Source organism: Saimiri boliviensis, chromosome 14 (genome assembly GCF_048565385.1).
Source record: "Saimiri boliviensis isolate mSaiBol1 chromosome 14, mSaiBol1.pri, whole genome shotgun sequence".
In the NCBI taxonomy this organism is placed as follows: domain Eukaryota; kingdom Metazoa; phylum Chordata; class Mammalia; order Primates; family Cebidae; genus Saimiri; species Saimiri boliviensis.
The window spans coordinates 88075057-88094199 of NC_133462.1; the positions used below are offsets into that span (position 1 = coordinate 88075057).

The 19143-nt window shown below is 44.2% G+C and overlaps 2 pseudogenes; both read right to left on the reverse strand.

Moving 5' to 3' along the window:
* Positions 1 to 6049: 6049 nt before the first annotated feature.
* Positions 6050 to 9145, reverse strand: LOC101042198 (10 kDa heat shock protein, mitochondrial pseudogene; annotated as a pseudogene).
* An 8288-nt stretch (positions 9146 to 17433) lies between these two features.
* LOC101050788 (mediator of RNA polymerase II transcription subunit 11 pseudogene) lies at positions 17434 to 17816 on the reverse strand (annotated as a pseudogene).
* Positions 17817 to 19143: the final 1327 nt, after the last annotated feature.

Sequence of the window (19143 nt, forward strand, 5' to 3'; positions counted from 1 at the left end):
AGAAGGACCCCTGGAGCCTATGAGCCCAAGATTTTGAGGCTGCAGTGAGCTACGATCATAACAATGCGCTCCAGCCTGGACAACGGTGAGACCCTGTTTCTAAAAAAAACTGATCAAACAAATTAAGAACAAGAGGAAAAAGAAAGGAAGAAAGAAAAAAGAGAGAGGAAGGAAAGAAGGAAAAAGAAAGAAAGAAAAAGAAAAGGAAGGAAGAAGGGAAGGAAGGAGAGAGAGAAAAAAAGAAAATGTGGGCACTGAGTATTTAGACAGAACGTGGAAGTAAGGAACAGGCAGAATGGCTTGACTGGGCCGGTGGGGTGGCTCAGCACTTTGGGAGGCTGAGGCGGCTAATCACTTGAGGTCAGGAGTCAGAGACACCCTGGCCAACACTGTAAAACCCTGTCTCTACTAAAAATACAAAAAATTAGCCAGGCATAGTGGTGCATGTCTGTAATCCTAGCTACTGGAGAGGCTGAGGCAGGAGAATCACTGAACTCAGGAGACAGAGGTTGCACTAAGCCAAGATCACTCCACTGCCCTCCAGCCTGGGCAACAGAGGGAGACTCCATCTAAAAAAATGAAAAGAAATGGCTTGACGGGTTGTAGTGAGGTATTTGTCTTACTTAGACAGGGCCTGATAAGTTGGTTGCCTTTCCCTGGCTGAAGTTCGGCACTTGTGTTTGGCTGAGACTCTTGCCGTCTGCTATATTCCTAAATTAGGTTTGCAGTTTGTTTATGTTCTAAATTAGGTTGCACTTTGTTACCTAGGAACTGAAGGTACACGTTCAGCCTCATGCCAGATTACATAGCCACAATCCCACCACCACATGCATCCCTTATCTGAAATGCTTGGGACCTGAAGTATTTTGAATTTCAATTTATTTTTCCTGGATTTTGGAATACTTGAGCATCCCTAGTTCGAAAATCTGAAAGCTAAAGGGATCCAATGAGTATTTTATTTGAGTATGTTAGTGCTCAAAAACATTTTGCATTTAAGATGTTTGCATTAGGGATCTTCAACCTCTACTATCATGTTAGTATTTCCTTTTCAGTCAGTTCTTCCTTTTTGTTTTTGTTTTTTTCTTTGTCTGCTTAATTGAGATCATCTACATGTAAATTTCCTATTGCTTATTTAATAGTATATCTGAAATTTTAATAAATTATTTATAAATTATTTAATGACTATATACTATTCCAGATTGTAGATACATTTAACCAACCCCTCTTATTAGACATTTCAATTATTGTCAGAGATGAAGTATTGTAGCCAAAGATGTAAATAAATTCATTATGTAAAAGCATCTGGGCCGGGCGCGGTGGCTCAAGCCTGTAATCCCAGCACTTTGGGAGGCCGAGGCGGGTGGATCACGAGGTCGAGAGATCGAGACCATCCTGGTCAACATGGTGAAACCCCGTCTCTACTAAAAATACAAAAAATTAGCTGGGCATGGTGGCGCGTGCCTGTAATCCCAGCTACTCAGGAGGCTGAGGCAGGAGAATTGCTTGAACCCAGGAGGCGGAGGTTGCGGTGAGCCGAGATCGCGCCATTGCACTCCAGCCTGGGTAACAAGAGCGAAACTCCCTCTCAAAAAAAAAAAAAAAAAAAAAGCATCTGTATATTCTGAATATTTTCAAAACTAAGACCAGGCATGGTGGCCCACATTTATATTCCCAGTACTTTGGAAGGCCAAGGTGGGAGGATTGCTTGAGTTTAGGAGTTCAAGACCAGCCTGGGCAACATAGCAAGTAGGGAGACCCTATCTCTATTTAAAAAAAAAAAAATCTTGATGTGGTGGCATGCACCTGTGGCCCCAGATATTCATTAGACTGAGGTGGGAAGATTCGTTGAGCCCGGGAAGTCGAGGCTGCAGTGAGCCATGATCATGCCACTGCACTTCAGCCCAGGAAACAGAGGGAGAGGAGACCCTGTCTCCAGAAAAAAAAAAAAAAAAAAAAAAAAAAAAAAGATAAATTATGAGAGATGGCCCTAGAGTTTTAGATATTCGACTTTTATATAATACTAATTTTCTCATGTCGACATCCTTAGCCACCTATTCTAAGCTAAATTTGGAATTTTATACAGCAATTGACAAATATTTCAAGACTGGATGTGATGGCTCATGCCTGTAATCCCAGCACTTTGGGAAGTCAAGGGAGACAGATCACTTGACGTTGGTAGTTTGAGACCAGCCTAGCCAACATGGTGAAACCCTGTCTCTACTAAAAATACAAAAATTAGCCAGTCATGGTGGTACATGCCTGTAGTCCCAGCTACTCAAGAGGCTGAGGCAGGAGAATCGCTTGAAATGGGGAGGCAGAGGTTGCAGTGAGCTGAGATCCTGCCACCGTACACCGGCCTGGGTAGCACAGTAAGACCCCATCTCAAAAACAACAACAAAAAACCCACTCAAATATTTCAAGCTTCTTGGTTCTGGTGAAATCTTCTTTAATTTTACATTTTTTTGATTGTTTATGATTGGTGATTAATACCCCTCACACAAGGGTTCAAGGCCTATCCAAGCATAGTATGAAACCCCAAGGTATTCATAAAAATCACACTGAAAGCCTGACTCCTTGATCCTCAGCTATTCCACATGGGTGCACCATTCCACATCTCCTTTGCCCAGAAAAGAAATTCCAGATATTTTCCAAACTCCAGCGTATTTCCATGAGAGCTTTTATTCATCTTTATGACAGGAAGCATTCATGGATGTTTAAATATTTTATGGAACTTAGCCTAATTATTTTACTAAAATTCATGGAAGGTAAAAAAAATACTGATATGGGAGGTAGAAAATAGAAATTATTAAGGCCAGGTACGGTGGCTCGCACCTGTAATCCCAGCACTTTGGGAGGCTGAGGCGGGTGGATCACCGAAGGTCAGCCAGGCAACATGGTAAAACCCTGTCTCTACTAAAAATACAAAAAATTAGCCAGGCATGGTGGCACGCGCCTGTAATCCCAGCTGCTAGGGAGGCTGAGGCACAAGAATCTCTTGAATCAGGGAGGTAGAGGTTGCAGTGAGCTGAGGTGGTACCACTGCACACTCCAGCCTGGGCAACAAGGGTGAAACTCTGTAAGAACGAAAGAACGAAAGAACGAAAGAACGAAAGAACGAAAGAAAGAAAGAAAGAAAAGAAAGAAGGAAGGAAGGAAGGAAGGAAGAAAGAAGAAAGAAAGAAAGAAAGAGGAAGGAAGGAAGGAAATAGAAATTATTAAATATAGCCAAACTGCCTAAGATACAAATTAATGAGTTATTCCCTAAGTATTATGTCTATAAGCAATTTTTACCTCTTATTCTGATCCTTATCATATTTCAGTTATTTGACTTTGTGCTTAATAATAAAAACTAAAATCAACAGATGTGTGAAATGCAGAAAATACATTGTAAAAAACGTATCTGAAAAGTGAGGTGTAATTTAGGGATACTACATCATTTTAGCAATCTGATAATAGAAACCTCCTCTTAGAACTATTTATTAGCAGCTGGGCATGGTGGTTCACACGTGTAATCCCAGCACTTTGGGAGGCCGAGGCGGGTGGATCACAAGGTCAGGAGTTCAAGACCAGCTTGGCCAAGATGGTGAAATCCCGTATCTACTAAAAATACATAAAAATCAGCCAGACGTGGTGGCTGGTGCCTGTACCAGCTACTCAGGAGGCTAAAGCAGAGAATTGCTTGAACCTGGCAGGCAGAGGTTGCAGTGAGCCAAGATCGCACTACTGCACTCCAGCCAGGGCAACAGAGCAAGATGACTTCATCTCAAAAAACAACAACAACAACAAAAAAACTATTTATTAGCATGGTGCCCTGTAGCCTGTCTGCCTCACGATTACCTGGGGTGCTTTCCAAGAATGTAAATTTCTCTGCCACAACAGAGATAAGGGCTGGAACCAGAAATCGTATTTAAAGAAATTCCTCAGACGAACCTTAGCCACTTTAAAATTTGAAAACAACTGCCCTTATTTTTCTAGGGTTCAGTCTTTACATGTTTGGCTTTTGAGTGGATTTTCAGAAACATGTGATAGATCAAGGGATGTATATGGTACATAGCACTATTAAAGGCTATTCATATACAGCTCCAAATCACTTGAAAATGTGTTTTCCCACATTCCATCATATATGAGAAGCCCAGTAATAACATTTATTGAAATGGAAGCTTCCTCATTCGCCCAAGTTAGGATTTGTTGTTGTTTTTGTTATAGTTTTTTCGCATTTTTAATGAGAATGCCTTGACAATTAAGTGTGCGTGTTTCAAAGAAAAACAATGACTATGTTTTGCCAATAGATTTGCTTATCATTTCCTCTTGCCATCAACTCTCGCATCCCCGAGGAGTGACAGCGTGGATGCTGAGGTTCAGATGCACACTCTAGGCTGGGCGTGGTGGCTCCTGCCTGTATTCCCAGTACTTTGGGAGGCCGAGGCCGGTGGATCACCTGAGGTCAGGAGTTTGAAACCAGCCTGGCCAACGTGGTGAAACCTGGTCTCTACTAAAAATACAAAAATTAGGCAGGTGTGGTGGTGGATGCCTGTAATCCCGGCTACTCTGGAGGCAGAGGCAGGAGAATCGCTTGAACCTGGGAGGTCCAGGTTGCAGTGAGCCAAGATCATACCACTGCACTCCAGCCTGGGCAAGAAGAGAGAAACTCTGTATCAAAAAAAAAAAAAAAAAAAAAAATCAGATGCACTCTCTAACACCCCAAGGGAAGACCCTGGGCAAGCTGCCCCAGGTTAGCTGTTTGCATCAGCATACTGGAGCGTTTTCTGCAAACTTTATCTTGGCCATCTGTTTGCTATCTGCAAACTGTTTATTTACTGTTTATTTCTGTATACTCTACTCCTTTAACTTTTAAGATCTTAGTATTTTTCCCGAATCTGAGAAGCAGCTCTTTTTTTTTCTGAGACAGGGTCTCACTCTATCACCCAGGCTGGAAAGAGAGCAGTGGTCTATCATAGCTCGCTGCAGCCTAGAGCTCCTGGGCTCCAGAAATCCTCCCACTCAGACTCCTGAGTAGCTGGGGCTACAGGCGCATGCCACCATGCCCAGCTAATATTTTTATTTTTGTAGAAACAAGGTCTCATTATGTTGCCCAGTCTGGTCTCAAACTCCAGGGCTCAAGTGATCCTCCTGCCTTGGCCTCCCAAAGTGCTGGGATTACAGGCGTCAACCATCATTCCTGGCCATACAGCAGCTCTTTATATCATAGTATTAACTTTTTGCCACATGTATTATATTTTCCCAGTATACTGCTTCTCTATAAATTTACTTACGCTGAATTGAAAAGACAGCATTCAGGTTTTAAAGTGTATGTTGTCAATATATTGCTATTTTTCTTTGTTGTTTATTTCATTGTTTTACAATTTGGAATCAATTTCTCATCCAGTATTGAAATCAATTTAAGCCTATATTTTCTTCTATTTACTATTTTAATTATAATGTTTAACAATTTAATAAAAGTAATTTATTATGGTAAAGTAGATTTTAAGTAATATTTAGTGTAATGTTGAATGAATTTGGCCAGCCGTGGTAGCTCATGCTTGTAATCCCAGCACTTTGGGATGCCAAGGTGGGTGGATCACCTGAGGTCAAGAATTCAAGACCAGCCTGGCCAACATGGTGAAACCCCCATCTCTACTAAAAATACAAAAAATTAGCTGGGCATGGTGGTGCATGCCTATAATCCCAGCTACTCGGGAGCCTGAAGCAGAAGAATCACTTGAACCTGAGAGGCAGAGGTTGCAGACAGTCAAGATCACGCCATTGTACTCCTGGGTGACAAGAGCAAAACTCCGTCTCAAAAACAACAACAACAAAAAAAATTAATGAATTTAATTTAGGTGAAATGTATTTTGTAACTTAGTATAAGGTAATAGTGTTGTATCATGAATGATACTTCACCACTGATTTATAGTCGATTAGGTTTTGTTTTCATTAGTTATCATTTATTATAAAAGAGAGATATGGAAATTATTTACATGATGAAAAATTTCAGAACTTCAGTGGAATGGGCAGCTTCACGTTGATGCCATTTCAGTAGTGACTTATTTCAGTCTATGTACTTTCCAAGAATGTCACCATCTCTAAATAGGAAATAATCCTTGTCATCTAGAACTACTTTGGTGCCTCCATATTCTGGGAAAACTTTATCTCCAACTCTCACGCTGACTGGTTGAATCTCTCCACCCTTTCCTTTAGAACCTGATCCAACAGCGACTGCTGTTGCTTGCAGTACTTTTCCTTGAGTTTTTCTGGAAGCATAATGCCTCCTTTGGTTACAGTTTCAGCAGAACTCCTTTCAACCAATACTCGGTCAAAGAGTGGAAGAAACTTTCTAAACGCCTGTCCTGCCACGACTCCCTCCGCCTCAGACTCCTACTCTGCTCAGACACAGCATCGCAAGGAGAGCCGATCAGATTTTTATGTATGTGGTAGATTACGTATAGAGTACATAAAAATGTGTAAAAACGATCTAACTTTACAAATAGATAGATAGGTAGTTTTCCTGCTTTAATTAGCCCTTATCTAACAAAATACTGGTCCTGATCCCATGGGTCATGAGGACTTAACATTATTTTTTGTTGTTGTTTTTTTGAGAAAAAACCCCAATAAATTGTAAAGAAAATCTTGACATTTTCACAGTAATGAATTTCAAGGTAGACTGAATTATATCAGGAAACTTCAAATTTATACTTTATCTTACAAATAGTGAAACAAAGATTCACTCGGTCAATTATGAACTATAGCTAGAATTCTGAGTCTCTGAGTCCTAGTCTAGTGATCCAGGCTGTTTTTTGTTTGTTTGTTTGTTTGTTTTTGAGATGGAGTTTCACTCTTGTTGCCCAGGCTGGAGTACAATGGCACAATCTCAGCTTACTGCAATGTTTGCCTCCTGGGTTCAAGAGATTCTCCTGTCTCAGCCTCCTAAGCAGGTGAAATTATGTTTTTTGAGACAGAGTCTCGCTCTGTTGCCCAGGCTGGAGGGCAAAGGTGCTATCTCATCTCACTGCAACCTCCTGGGTTCAAGTGATTCTCCTGCCTCAGCCTCCTGAGTAGCTGGGATTACAGGCACCTGCCACCATGCCCGAATAATTTTTGTATTTTTTTAGTAGAGACTGGATTTCACCATGTTGGTCAGGCTGGTCTCAAACTGCTGACCTTGGGATCCACCTGCCTCGGCCTCCCAGAGTGCTGGGATTATAGGCTTGAGCCATCGCACCCGGCCTCTTGCAGTTATTACCCTGTTACTATGAAGGTGACAGAACAGCCGAGACGAAGTGTTAGGCCCAGGAGGCTCCAGTGGGCTCTCGAGGGCCAATCCTGGTGCTGGGTGGCATCAGAAGCAACCAATGGAGAGAGGCCCAAGCATGCCAGGAAGCTCCCTGATGCTTCTTGGTTGGAGAACAGGAAGATGAGGTAGCAGAGGCACTCCTCTCCCGTTTTTCAGTAGTTGTCAGTCTTTCAGTGGATCATGACCCCGTTTGAGAGTCTTTTAAAATGTATAGACCTTGACTTGGCACGGTGGCTCACACCTGTAATCCCAGCACTTTGGGAGGATGAGGTGGGCAGATCATCCGAGGTCAGGAGTTTGAGACCAACCTGGCCAATGTGGAGAAACCCTGTCTCTACTAAAGATACAAACATTAGCTGGGTGTGGTGGCGGGCATCTGTAATCCCAGCTACTCGGGAGGATGAGGCACTAGAATTGCTTGAACCCAGGAGCCTGGGCAACAAGAGTGAAACTCTGTATTAAAAAAAAAATGTACAGACTTCAGGTGAGCATGGTGGCTCACACCTGTCATCCCAGCAATTTGGGATGCCAAGGTGGGAAGATAGCTTGAGCCCAGGAGACTGTGATCAGCCTGAGCAACATACGGAGACCCCGTTTCTACAGACAAACACAATGTATAGACCTGCACTGTTCAATATGTTAGCCACTAGCCACATGTGGCTCTAGGGCACTCGAATTGTGGTGGATCCAAATTGAGCTGCGCTGTAAGTGTAAGATACACGGCTCATTTCAAAGACCACATATGGGGGGATGAAAAGGGGATGTAGGCCGGGCGCGGTGGTTCACGCCTGTAATCCCAAGTTTGGGAGCCTGAGGCAGACGGATCACGAGGTTAGGAGATCGAGACCATCCTGGCCAATATGGTGAAACCCCGTCTCTACTAAACATACACACACACACACAAACACCCACACACACACACACACACATATTAGCCGAGTGTGGTGGTGTGTGCCTGTAGTCCCAGCTATTCAGGAGGCTGAGGCAGTAGAATCACTTGAACCCGGGAGGCAGAGGTTGCAGTGAGCAGAGATTGCTCCACTGCACTCTGGCCTGGTGACAGAGAGAAACTCCGTCTGAAAAAAAAAAAAAAAAAGAATGAGAAATAAATTATTAATTTTTAAAATATTGATTGAATGTTGAAATGATAATGTTTTGAATATGTTGGGTTAAATAAATTATTTAAATATTATTACAAATTTATTTCATCTATTTCCTTTTTTCTTTTTTTTTAAGACAGAATCTTCCTCTGTCATCCAGGCTGGAGTGCAGTGGTACAATCTCTGCTCACTGCAACCTCTACCTCCCGGGTTCAAGTGATTCTCCTGCCTCAGCCTCCATAGTACAGGCACCCACCACCATGCCTGGCTAATTTTTTGTATTATTAGTAGAGACGAGAATTTACCATGTTGGCCAGGCTGGTCTTAAACTCCTGGCCTCAAGTGATTCACCCACCTCAGCCTCTCAAAGTGCTGGGATTACAAGCATGAGCCACCACGCCCGGCTACGTTTCCTTTGATTTTTAAAGTAGCTACCAGAGGTTTAAAACTACTTGTGTGGCACATGTTTTTGTTGGACAGTGTCAGCACAGACTCTTTCTTCAGATACACACACAGTCACATACACAACTTACATTTATATCTAATTGTTCGTGCCCATGACTTTATTCGAAATTGTTGGAATGCAGGTAGAAAACCATAGCTCTCATCTGTTCTCCAGAAAACTTTCTGACAGATTGTTCAAAAAACAAATATCAAACTTTCACAACTGTTGCTTAAAATTTTGAATGAATACCTCATTGCCAAAACGAGGTATAAATTTCTGCAACATTATATTCAGAGCTCTTCTCAACATGACTCTAATTTACTTTGCCAGCCTTCTTTCCTGACACGTCCTGACCACACACACGCATCTGTTCTCTGGCTTCTCCAAACAATTTGACCTCCTCTCAAACAGGCACACACACAGCTTCCGCCCTTTCCTCATCCTCTTCTCTCAGCCTAGGTATGCCCTCTTCCAATTTTTCACCTGTCTAAATCCTCCTCATTCAACAAGGCCCTGTTCAAATATCATTTCCTCTGTTAATCCCTTTCTGTCATCAAAGATTGAATTGATTTCTCCTCTCTGGTTTGTCCCAAGGCAGTTTGCTCAGATTACAGTTATATCCATTTATTTCATATTGCAGTGAAATATACACATGCATGCGGGTACTTCACATAGACGCATACGCTTGTCTTCCATACTCCAATATGAACGCTTTTATGCAATGACCTTATATGTCTTATTTTTGCTTCTCCAGTGCCTTGTATATGATGGGCACACCAGAAAAGTTTGTTCGCTGAATTTTTAAAAAAAAGAAATTGTAGAGAAAAGATAACACATTAGATTCCTAGATAAATTAATGAAAACCTAGGCTATGTCAATAGAATAGTAGAATTGGAAAAAGGGAGAATTAAAGGAGATTGTGTCATGATTTGGATAGAGGAAACAAGAGAAACAGGGCCCAAAAGTCCTTCGGTACCCACGACGGGAATGAATGGTGGTACTGGAAATGGGAGGAGATGGGAAGAGCATTGCTGAGAAGGTCAAGATGGAGTGGGCGAAGGCAGGTGTGGAGTTCTGCTGGGTGTCAGGTGACAGCAAGGCAGACAGAAGAGGTCCCTGCAGGTACAAAACATGTGAGTCTGGGGATTGAGTGACATTGAGAGATATTTGTTCAAAATTTGTGTATGATGTCCTGGGAGATGAACTCAAGAAAGAGAACATGTGGAACAAAAGAAGGGTATTGAAGCCAGAGACTTGGGTGATAACACTTAAGGGTTGGAAGGAAAAAGTAAACCCAACAAATAAGATAAAGACAGCAAAATCAGAGGGAGAATTTTGTAAATTGTACCTAGAATTCTAATTATAAAGAATCCTGGAGGCCGGGCATGGCGGTTCACACCTGTAATCCCAGCACTTTGGGAGGCTGGGGTGGGCAGATCACAAGGTCAAGAGATCGAGACCATCCTGGCCAACATGGTGGAAGCCCATCTCTACAAAAAAAAATACAAAAATTAGCTGGGTGTGGTGGTACACACCTGTAATCCCAGCTACTTGGGAGGCTGAGGCAGGAGAATCACTTGAACCCGGGAGGCGGAGTTTGCAGTGAGCTGAGATCGTGCCACTGCACTCCAGTCTGGTGACAGCAAGACTCCGTCTCAAAAACAAACAACAACAACAACAAAACCCCCCCCCCAAAAAAAAAACGGAAAAAAAAAAAGAGCCAGGCATGGTGGCTCACACCTGTAATCCCAGCACTTTGCGAGGCTGAGGCAGGTGGATCACCAAGTCGGGAGTTCGAGGCCAACCTGACCAACATGGAGAAACCCTATCTGTACTAAAAATACAAAATTAGCCAGGCATGGTGGTGCACACCTGTAATCCCAGCTACTTGGGAGGCTGAGCCTGGGAGGCGGAGGTTGCGGTGAGCCAAGATTGTGCCATTGCACTCCAGCCTGGGCAACAAGAGCAAGACTCTGCCTCAAAAAAAAAAAAAAAAAATCCTGGAAATTCCAGTTTTTACCCTTTCATCCCTTGAAATACTGAGTTGGCTGGATGTACAAGGGGAAAAATGTATACCAAATGCCAATTGATCTTATCCAGTGTTTTGGAATTAAGAGGTTACATTTGGCCCACACGAGAGAGCAGTTTTCGTAAGGTGGGAAGATGAAAAAGCAGGTTGAATAGGTAAGAGATGAAGGGTAAAAAGGAAGAGAAACACTAAGGGTAGTCTGTCCTTTTGCAAAGGTCGCATCCTTTTCTTGAAAAATCTATAGAATCTAAGGATTAGGAACACAGCCTATGGATTTCAGTCTCAGCTATGCTACCGATTAACTGTGTGATTACAAGGGAGTGTGGCAAGCGCTTTGATTCTCCGTTTTCTTATATGTAAAGTGAGAATAACAATACTGCCTGTAGGATTTACTGTGAGCGTGGATTGATTCAATCCAAGCTTAGTGCTCAGAACAATACTTGGCAGCTTGCAACATATAAGGGAGTTTCTGCTCTTATCAATTTTGCTCCATGCCTTTTTGAGCAGACATCCCTGGTTAAGCATTGATTTGATTTTTTTTTTTTTTTTTTTTTTTTTTTTTTTTTTATAGATGGAGTCTCGCTCTGTCCCCAGGCTGGAGTACAGTGGCTCTCTGCTCACTATAACTTTCACCTCCCTGGTTCAAGCAATTCTCCTGCCTCAGCCTCCTGAGTAGCTGGGACTACAGGTGTGCGCCATCACACCTGGCTAATTTTTGTGTTTTTCGTAGAGACGAGGTTTCACCATGTTGCCCAAGATGGTCTCCGTCTCTTGACCTTGTGATCTGCCCCCCTCGGCCTCCCCCAAGTGCTGGGATTACAGGCGTGAACCACCTCACCCAGCCCCGATTTCAAAATTTGGTGTCGTATAAGTTTTATCTTCATTCGGTGAGGTGTGGTGAGGTGTTGTGTTGGTTGTATTGGTTTGCTGGGGCTGCCATAACAAAGCACCACAGCTGAGTGGCTTAAGCAACAGAATTGGCTTTTTCACAATTCTGGAGGCTAAAATCCGAGATCACAGTGTCAGCAGGGTTGGTTTCTTCTGAGGCCCCTCTCCTTGACCTGTATGTACATGGTCATCTGCTTCTTGGGTCCTGACGGGGTCTTTTCTTCTGTGTCTCTCGGAGTTCTAACCTCCTCTTCATGTAAAGACATCAGTAATATTGGATTAGAGCCCTAATAATCTCATTATAACTTCATTACCTCTTTAAAGACCCAATCCGCCAAAATGGTCATATTCTGGGGTGCTAGGGGTGAGGATTTCAACATACAAATTTTTGCAGTTCATCCCATGACAGGTTTTTTGTTGTTGTTGTTGTTTTTGAGACAGAGTATCACTCTGTTGCCCCAGCTGGAGTGCAGGGGCATGAGCTCAGTTTACTGCAGCCTCTGCCTCCCAGGTTCAAGTAATTCTTCTGCCTCAGCCTCCTGAGTAGCTGGGATTACAGGCGCCCACCACCGTGCCTGGCTGATTTTTGTATTTTGGTAGAGATGGAATTTCACCATGTTGGCCAGGCTGGTCTCAAGCTCCTGACCTAAAGTGATCTGCCTGACATGGCCTCCCAAAATGCCTGGATTATAGGCATGAGCCATCTCACCTAGTCCCATGACAGGTGTTTTTTGACCAAAAAAAAATGCACCCTGTTTATATTTTATTCTGTAAAAAGGCAAATTTTGAAGCATGTTAAACGACTAAAAGTTTTCATTGGAAGAAGAACTCAGAAACTCAGAGTGGTGAAACAGAATTGCTTAAGTTTAGGGTTTTTTTGTTGTTGTCTGTTTGTTTGTTTATCTGTTTTGAGACAGAGTCGTCCTCTGTCACCCAGGCTGGAGTACAGTGGCGCAATCTTGGCTCACTACAACCTCCGCCTCCTCAGTTCAAGCGTTTCTCCTGCCTCAGCCTCCTCAGTAGCTGGGATTGCAGGCACCTGCCACCATGCCCAGCTAATTTTTTGTATCTTTAGTAGAGACAGAGTTTCACTGTTTTGGCCAGGCTGGTCTCCAACTCCTGACCTCGTGATCCACCTGCCTCGGCCTCCCAAAGTGCTGGGATTACAGGCGTGAGCCACTGCACCTGGCCACTTGCTTAGGTTTAGAGACTAATGAGTGGTAAGGGATTCTGCTGAGTTCTAACCCAACATTCTTCTCTCCTTCCCCCCATTCCTCAGCACTACTTCTGCATGTCATTCTAAGTCTGCATGCCTTCTGGCGATTGGATGCTTTATTGAATAGTGCTGTTATTTCCCTGGGGCTGAAAGGCAGAGGCATAGGCAGTTTTACAAGAGACTGAAAAATACAACAATGACACAAAAGGGTGGGGTCGTCCCACTAGGACTGCTTGCTACTGTGTGCTTGCTTCAAATCTCCACCAACTCCTCGTAAAACCTGGGACTGGAATTCTCCAGGCCCCACAGCCGCTATCACAGCTGCCTGTACCACACATGTGCCTCCCTGATGTGGCAAGGGTGGCCATATGCGGCTTATTAATAAACTTTCTCTGTCTTACAGATTGCGTCGAAGATGCCAGATTTCCCCAACGACTGTGTTTGCTGGACTCTCCCTCATCAAGTCTCGGGTAGCTATAAACACAGCCATCTCTGATTCCTTCTTAATGACTGGAGGTAAAAGATTCTGCTGTCATGCATTTATTTTAAACAGGTGATCTATTACTACAAGGGATTAAATTAAACAACACTGTTGTATCACTTCAATAAGGTTTGGCTGTGTCCCCACCCAAATCTCATCTTGAATTATAGCTCCCATCATTCCCACGTGTTGTGGGAGGGACCCAGTGGCTGGTAATTGAATCATGGGGGCAGTTTTCCTCATGCTGTTCTTGTGGTAGTGAATAAGTCTCTTGAGATCTGATGGTTTGCTAAGGGGAAAGCCCTTCCTCTTGGCCCTCATTCTCTCTTGTCTGCTACCACGTTAAGATGGGCCTTTCACCTTCCGCCATGATTGTAAGGCCTCCCCAGCCATTTGGAACTGTGAGTCCATTAAAACTCTTTTTGTTTGTTTGTTTGTTTGTTTGTTTGTTTTTTGAGGCAGAGTCTCACTCTGTTGCCTAGACTGGAGTACAATGGCAATATCTCGGCTCACTGCAACCTCTGCCTCCTGCCTCAGCCTTTTGAGTAGCTGGGATTAAAGGCATCCACCACCACATCTGGCTAATTTTTTATATTTTTGTTAGAGATGGGGTTTCACCATGTTGATCAGCCTGGTCTTGAACTCCTGATCTCAGGTGATCCCCCCACCTCGGCCTCCTAAAGTGCTAGGATTACAGGTATGAACCACCACACCAGGCCTAAAATTCTTTTTCAGATGTCTCATCCATTTTCCTAGCTCATCCTTATTATATGAATGGGTTTGATATTTCTTTCCCATTTTTGCCATGCTCTTTTTATTATTATGAAACAATTCTGGCATATAAAAAGTATAGAGAACAGTATAATTAGTAAGCATGTACCCATAGCCTGCATTACACATAGTTAAAACATAGTTACAAAACATAATCAAAACCCAGAAGTTTCTATGCACAATCCCCTAAACTTCTCCCAGGCCATAGATCTAAAAAATCCTACACACCTTTATTCCACCTTAAAATGAAAATTTTGGCTGGACCTTACCATTTGGACAAAACTTCAGAATGGTAGTTCTGTTTGGGAGCTAATAAAGGAAAAAGGCAATGAATAAAGGATAGAAAAATTTACAGCTGGGCCTCAAACGCTGAAAATTTTGTGTTTTTCTAATTAGGATTGTTCGTCTATCCATTAGCTCCGAGAGAAAATGGCAGCCACCATTTTTCTCTCATCCACAATAATCAGATCGATGGTTTTCAAACTCTATTCCCTGACCCCTTAGTAAATCATGAAATCAATTTGGCAGATTAGGACCAGCAAGATTAAAAGTAACAAAGCACGCTGGGTGCAGTGACTCTTGCCTGTAATCCCAGCACTTCGGGAGGCCGAGGCGGGCAGATCACCTGAGGTCAGGAGTTCAAGCTGAGCATGATGGGGCACACCTGTAATTCTAGCTACTCAGGAGGCCGAGGCAGGAGAATCGCTTGATCCTGGGAGGCAGAGGTTGCAGTGAACCAAGATCACACCACTGCACTGCAGGCTGGGTGACAGTAAGACTCTGTCTCAAAAAGAAAAAAAAAAAAAAAATTGAGATTAAGAGCCCTCAGTTATTTAGAATGTAATCAACTACTCATAATATTTATGGAACACTACACAAGAGAAAAAGAGCTTAATAATTAGAATGTTTTTTTTCTTTTTTTTTTTTTTTTTTTGAGACAGAGTTTTGCTCTTGTTACCCAGGCTGGAGTGCAATGGTGTAATCTCAGTTCACCACAACCTCTGCCTCCTGGGTTCAGGCAATTCTCCTGCCTCAGCCTCCTGAGTAACTGGGATTACAGGCACGCGCCACCATGCCCCGCTAATGTTTTGTATTTTTAGTAGAGACAGGGTTTCACCATGTTGACCAGGATGGTCTCCATCTCTTGACCTCGTGATTCACCCGCCTTGGCCTCCCAAAGTGCTGGGATTACAGGCTTGAGCCACCGCGCCCTGCTGCTTGAGTCTTATTTATCCTTGTGTTCTCAATCCCTCCTATTGCCCAGTGATTTTCAAAGCCACATGCATAAAGTCAGCATTTCATTAAAGGTGTTTCAAGGATACCCGAAATTGTGTTTTAATCAGGTGTGGTAAGGCATGCTGACGTGGAAATGACTGTCACGAAGGAAGAAGTTATTTGTACTCACGGATCCCTGAAAGCAGGGGCTATGACACAGCACGCAGGGCCACATGGGAAAGCGCTGGGGTCTGTGGAGATGCAGAGGGAGCGAGAGGTAAATAGGGGCAAGAGTCTTTACTGTGGTTCTGCAGGAAGGAACAGGCTAGGCAGGGTAAGCAGGCTAAGCAGGTTTAGGGTTAGCAGCTAGTTTGAGTAATTTCAGTGGGCCTTGGGGTTAGGGGAGATGCCCCTAGTTTTGGTATCTGGTCCTGAGGTCAACAGGACACATGGTAGATAGTGGCCCTGAGTGTGAGGGCTTTGCGAGAGGTGAGGCAAGAGGGAGGAAGGAGATGGTTTGGAGTCTGGGCTCTGGATTGACCAGTTTGCATATGCAAGAGGTGCTGCAAGGCAAATTGTTCCTACCTCTAGGAATTGGCTAGCCCTGAGAGGGGGCCTCTTTCTAGGGTCAGCAAGGCCCCAGGATGTTCAAGCATCAAACATACGGAAAAGAATCGCTTGACGCCAGGAGTTCGAGACCAGCCTGGGCAACACAGTAAGGCCCCCCACCTACTCAAAAAATAAAAACTAAAAAAAAAGTAAGATTAAAACAGTTTTTGAAGTGGAGATAGAGTATCTGATTGATACAGTTATTCTGTGCAAGTTCTGTTGTGAGGCACAAAGTAGAATATTTGCCCATAATTCATATTCTCTCTCTCTCTCCTTTTCCTCCTTATATGCCTAGTTTGGAGCTTGGTATGTAACGGGTATTCAGAAATGTTCGATTTTCTTCCCCTTACATTTAAATATCATAATTTTGGCCAAGTGCAATGGCTTATGCCCGTAATCCCAGCACTTGGGGAGGCTGAGGTGAGCGGATCACTTGAGGTTAAGAGTTCGAGACTGGCTTGGACAACATGCTGAAACCCTGTCACTAGTAAAAATACAAAAATTAGCCAGGTGTGGTGGCACATGCTCGTAATCCCAGCTACTTAGGAGGCTGAGGCATGAGAATCGCTTGAACCTGAGATGCAGGTTGCGGTGAGTCAAGATCACACCATTGCACTTTGACCTGTGCAACAGAGTGAGACTTTATCTCAATAATCATAATAATTTTGAATTAGTAGATATAAACTAAAGTAGTTTCTATGTGAAAGTGGACTCATTAGAACGTAACTTTTCATCAAACCAAAATATGTCATATTAAACGACTATCTTTGCCCATGTGGAAATGAGCATCTCTGGCACACTAAAGCAAAGGAAGTATGGTAATAGTGGATTATATATATCAGAGTTGTCGGGTAAAAATATAGAATGCCCAATTAAATTTGAATTTCAGGTAAACGACAAAAATGTTTATATATGTCCCAAATATTGCATAAGGCATACTCAGACTAGAAAGATATTTGTTGTTTTCTTGAAATTTATATTTAACTGGACATTCTGTGCTTTTATTTACTGACACCTTAATGTGGTGGGCAGAATTCTAAAAGTAGACCCCCAGGAGTCCCTATGCTAATCTCTGGAGCCTGTGAATTTGGGAAGCACCCTGCTGGAGAGGCCACGGCATAGCTGTGGGGAGGCTCAGGCTTCAGTTTTTCCATGCCCACCATTTGCCCCTTTGTCTTTGATGGAGTTTCACCAAGTTGGCCATGCCGGTCTCGAACTCCCGACCTCACGTGATCCTCTGGCCTCGGCCTCCCCAAGTGTACTTTGACCAGCAGGGCATGTAGGTGCCCATGCTCCCCATCCTACATGTTCCCAGGTTCTGTCCCACGGCGCAGGCGATGGTCTCCTTCTGAGCTCTGTGTCCACCCCCCGCCCCGCCCCACCCCGGCCTAGTTCTCCAGCATCTGCTCACAGGTTCGAGCCACATCACTGAGCCTGAGGCGAGCATAGCCCACTGGCTTCAGAGCCATCTGACAGTCCTTCCTCAAAGAGCAGCTGGAGCCCTCATGGGGCTGCCCTGTGGCCACCCGGGTGAGGTGGCGGATCCGGGCTGACAGCTCCGCCTCCACGTGTTGCATGGAAGCGGTGAAGGCCGCCGCCTGCAGCTCTAGAAGCCGCTGGTTGGTTTTTGCCTTGGACAATTCTAGGATCACCGTACCTGCATTCTGAAGGATGGCGCTGATTTCCCGTTCGATGTCTTCCAGGGCGCGTAGTCGCTCGTGCGCCAGGCTGTAGGTAGCCATTGTCACTCGGGGAATCCTCCTCAGGAGTTTCCCCTGAGAAACGCAACGCTTGTTCCGGAAGTGGCTGTCCGGAAGTGGCTGTCCGGAAGTGGCTGTACGGAAGTGGCTGTACGGAAGTGGCTGTACGGAAGTGGCTGTTGGTGTGCGCCTGCGCAGAGGGCCTCATCGTTGCTTTAAAGCTAAATGACAGACCAAATTGCTCCCATCCTTAGCCTGGCCAATGCCCAGTGGGTTCAGCCAGCCTGTGAGCTAGCAGCAAGGTGGAATCCGCCGTACTAGACTTCTCTCACTGTTAAGATCTTTGCAAAGGTGTTTACACTAGAGGGCTACTTGGGCTGGCCCAGGGACCCACACTGCTCAGAGATGATGGAGATTGAGCCAGGTCGGGTGGCCATCCACACGGGCCACCCAAGTGGCTCCTCAGAAGGAGGTTCACACCATTTACCCCACCCAGCTCCCTTTAATTCCACAGGAAAATTCCCCCTTACTTCCAAGATCAGGTCCATGATCCAGGGAGTCAATATCCAATTTTCTCTGTGCTTTCTTTGACCTAGTAGTTAAAAATCATAAGCTCAGCCGGGCGCGGTGGCTCAAGCCTGTAATCCCAGCACTTTGGGAGGCCGAGGCGGGTGGATCATGAGGTCAAGAGATCGAGACCATCCAGGTCAACATGGTGAAACCCCGTCTCTACTAAAATACAAAAAATTAGCTGGGCATGGTGGCATGTGCCTGTAATCCCAGCTACTCAGGAGGCTGAGGCAGGAGAATTGCCTGAACCCAGGAGGCGGAGGTTGTGGTGAGCCGAGATCGCGCCATTGCACTCCAGCCTGGGTAACAAGAGCGAAACTCCGTCTCAAAAAAAAAAAAAAAAAAAAAAAAAAAATCATAAGCTCTAGAGGCAGATAAACTTAGGTTTCCTGGTTCTAGAGTTAACTGCCTCTCTAACTTTCAACAAGTTGTTTAATTTCTCTACACCTCAGTTTCCACATCTGTAAAACGAATTATAACCAAATTCACAGTGTATTGTAAGAATTAATTAATGTAGGTAAGGCGTGGCAGCTCAGACCTGTAATCCCAGCACTTTGGGATGCTGAGGTGAATGAATCATTTGAGGCCAAAAGTTCAAGAACAGCCTGGCCAACACGGGGAAACCCCATCTCTACTAAAAACATAAAAATCAGCCGGGCGTGGTGGTATGTGCCTGTAGTCCCAGCCACTCGGGAGGCTGAGGTAGGAGAATCGCTTCAACCTGGGGGATAGAGGTTGCAGCGAGCCAAGGTCATACCACTGCACTTCAGTCTGGGAGGCAGGGCAAAATCCCATCTCAAAAAATTATGAAATAATGTATAAATGCGG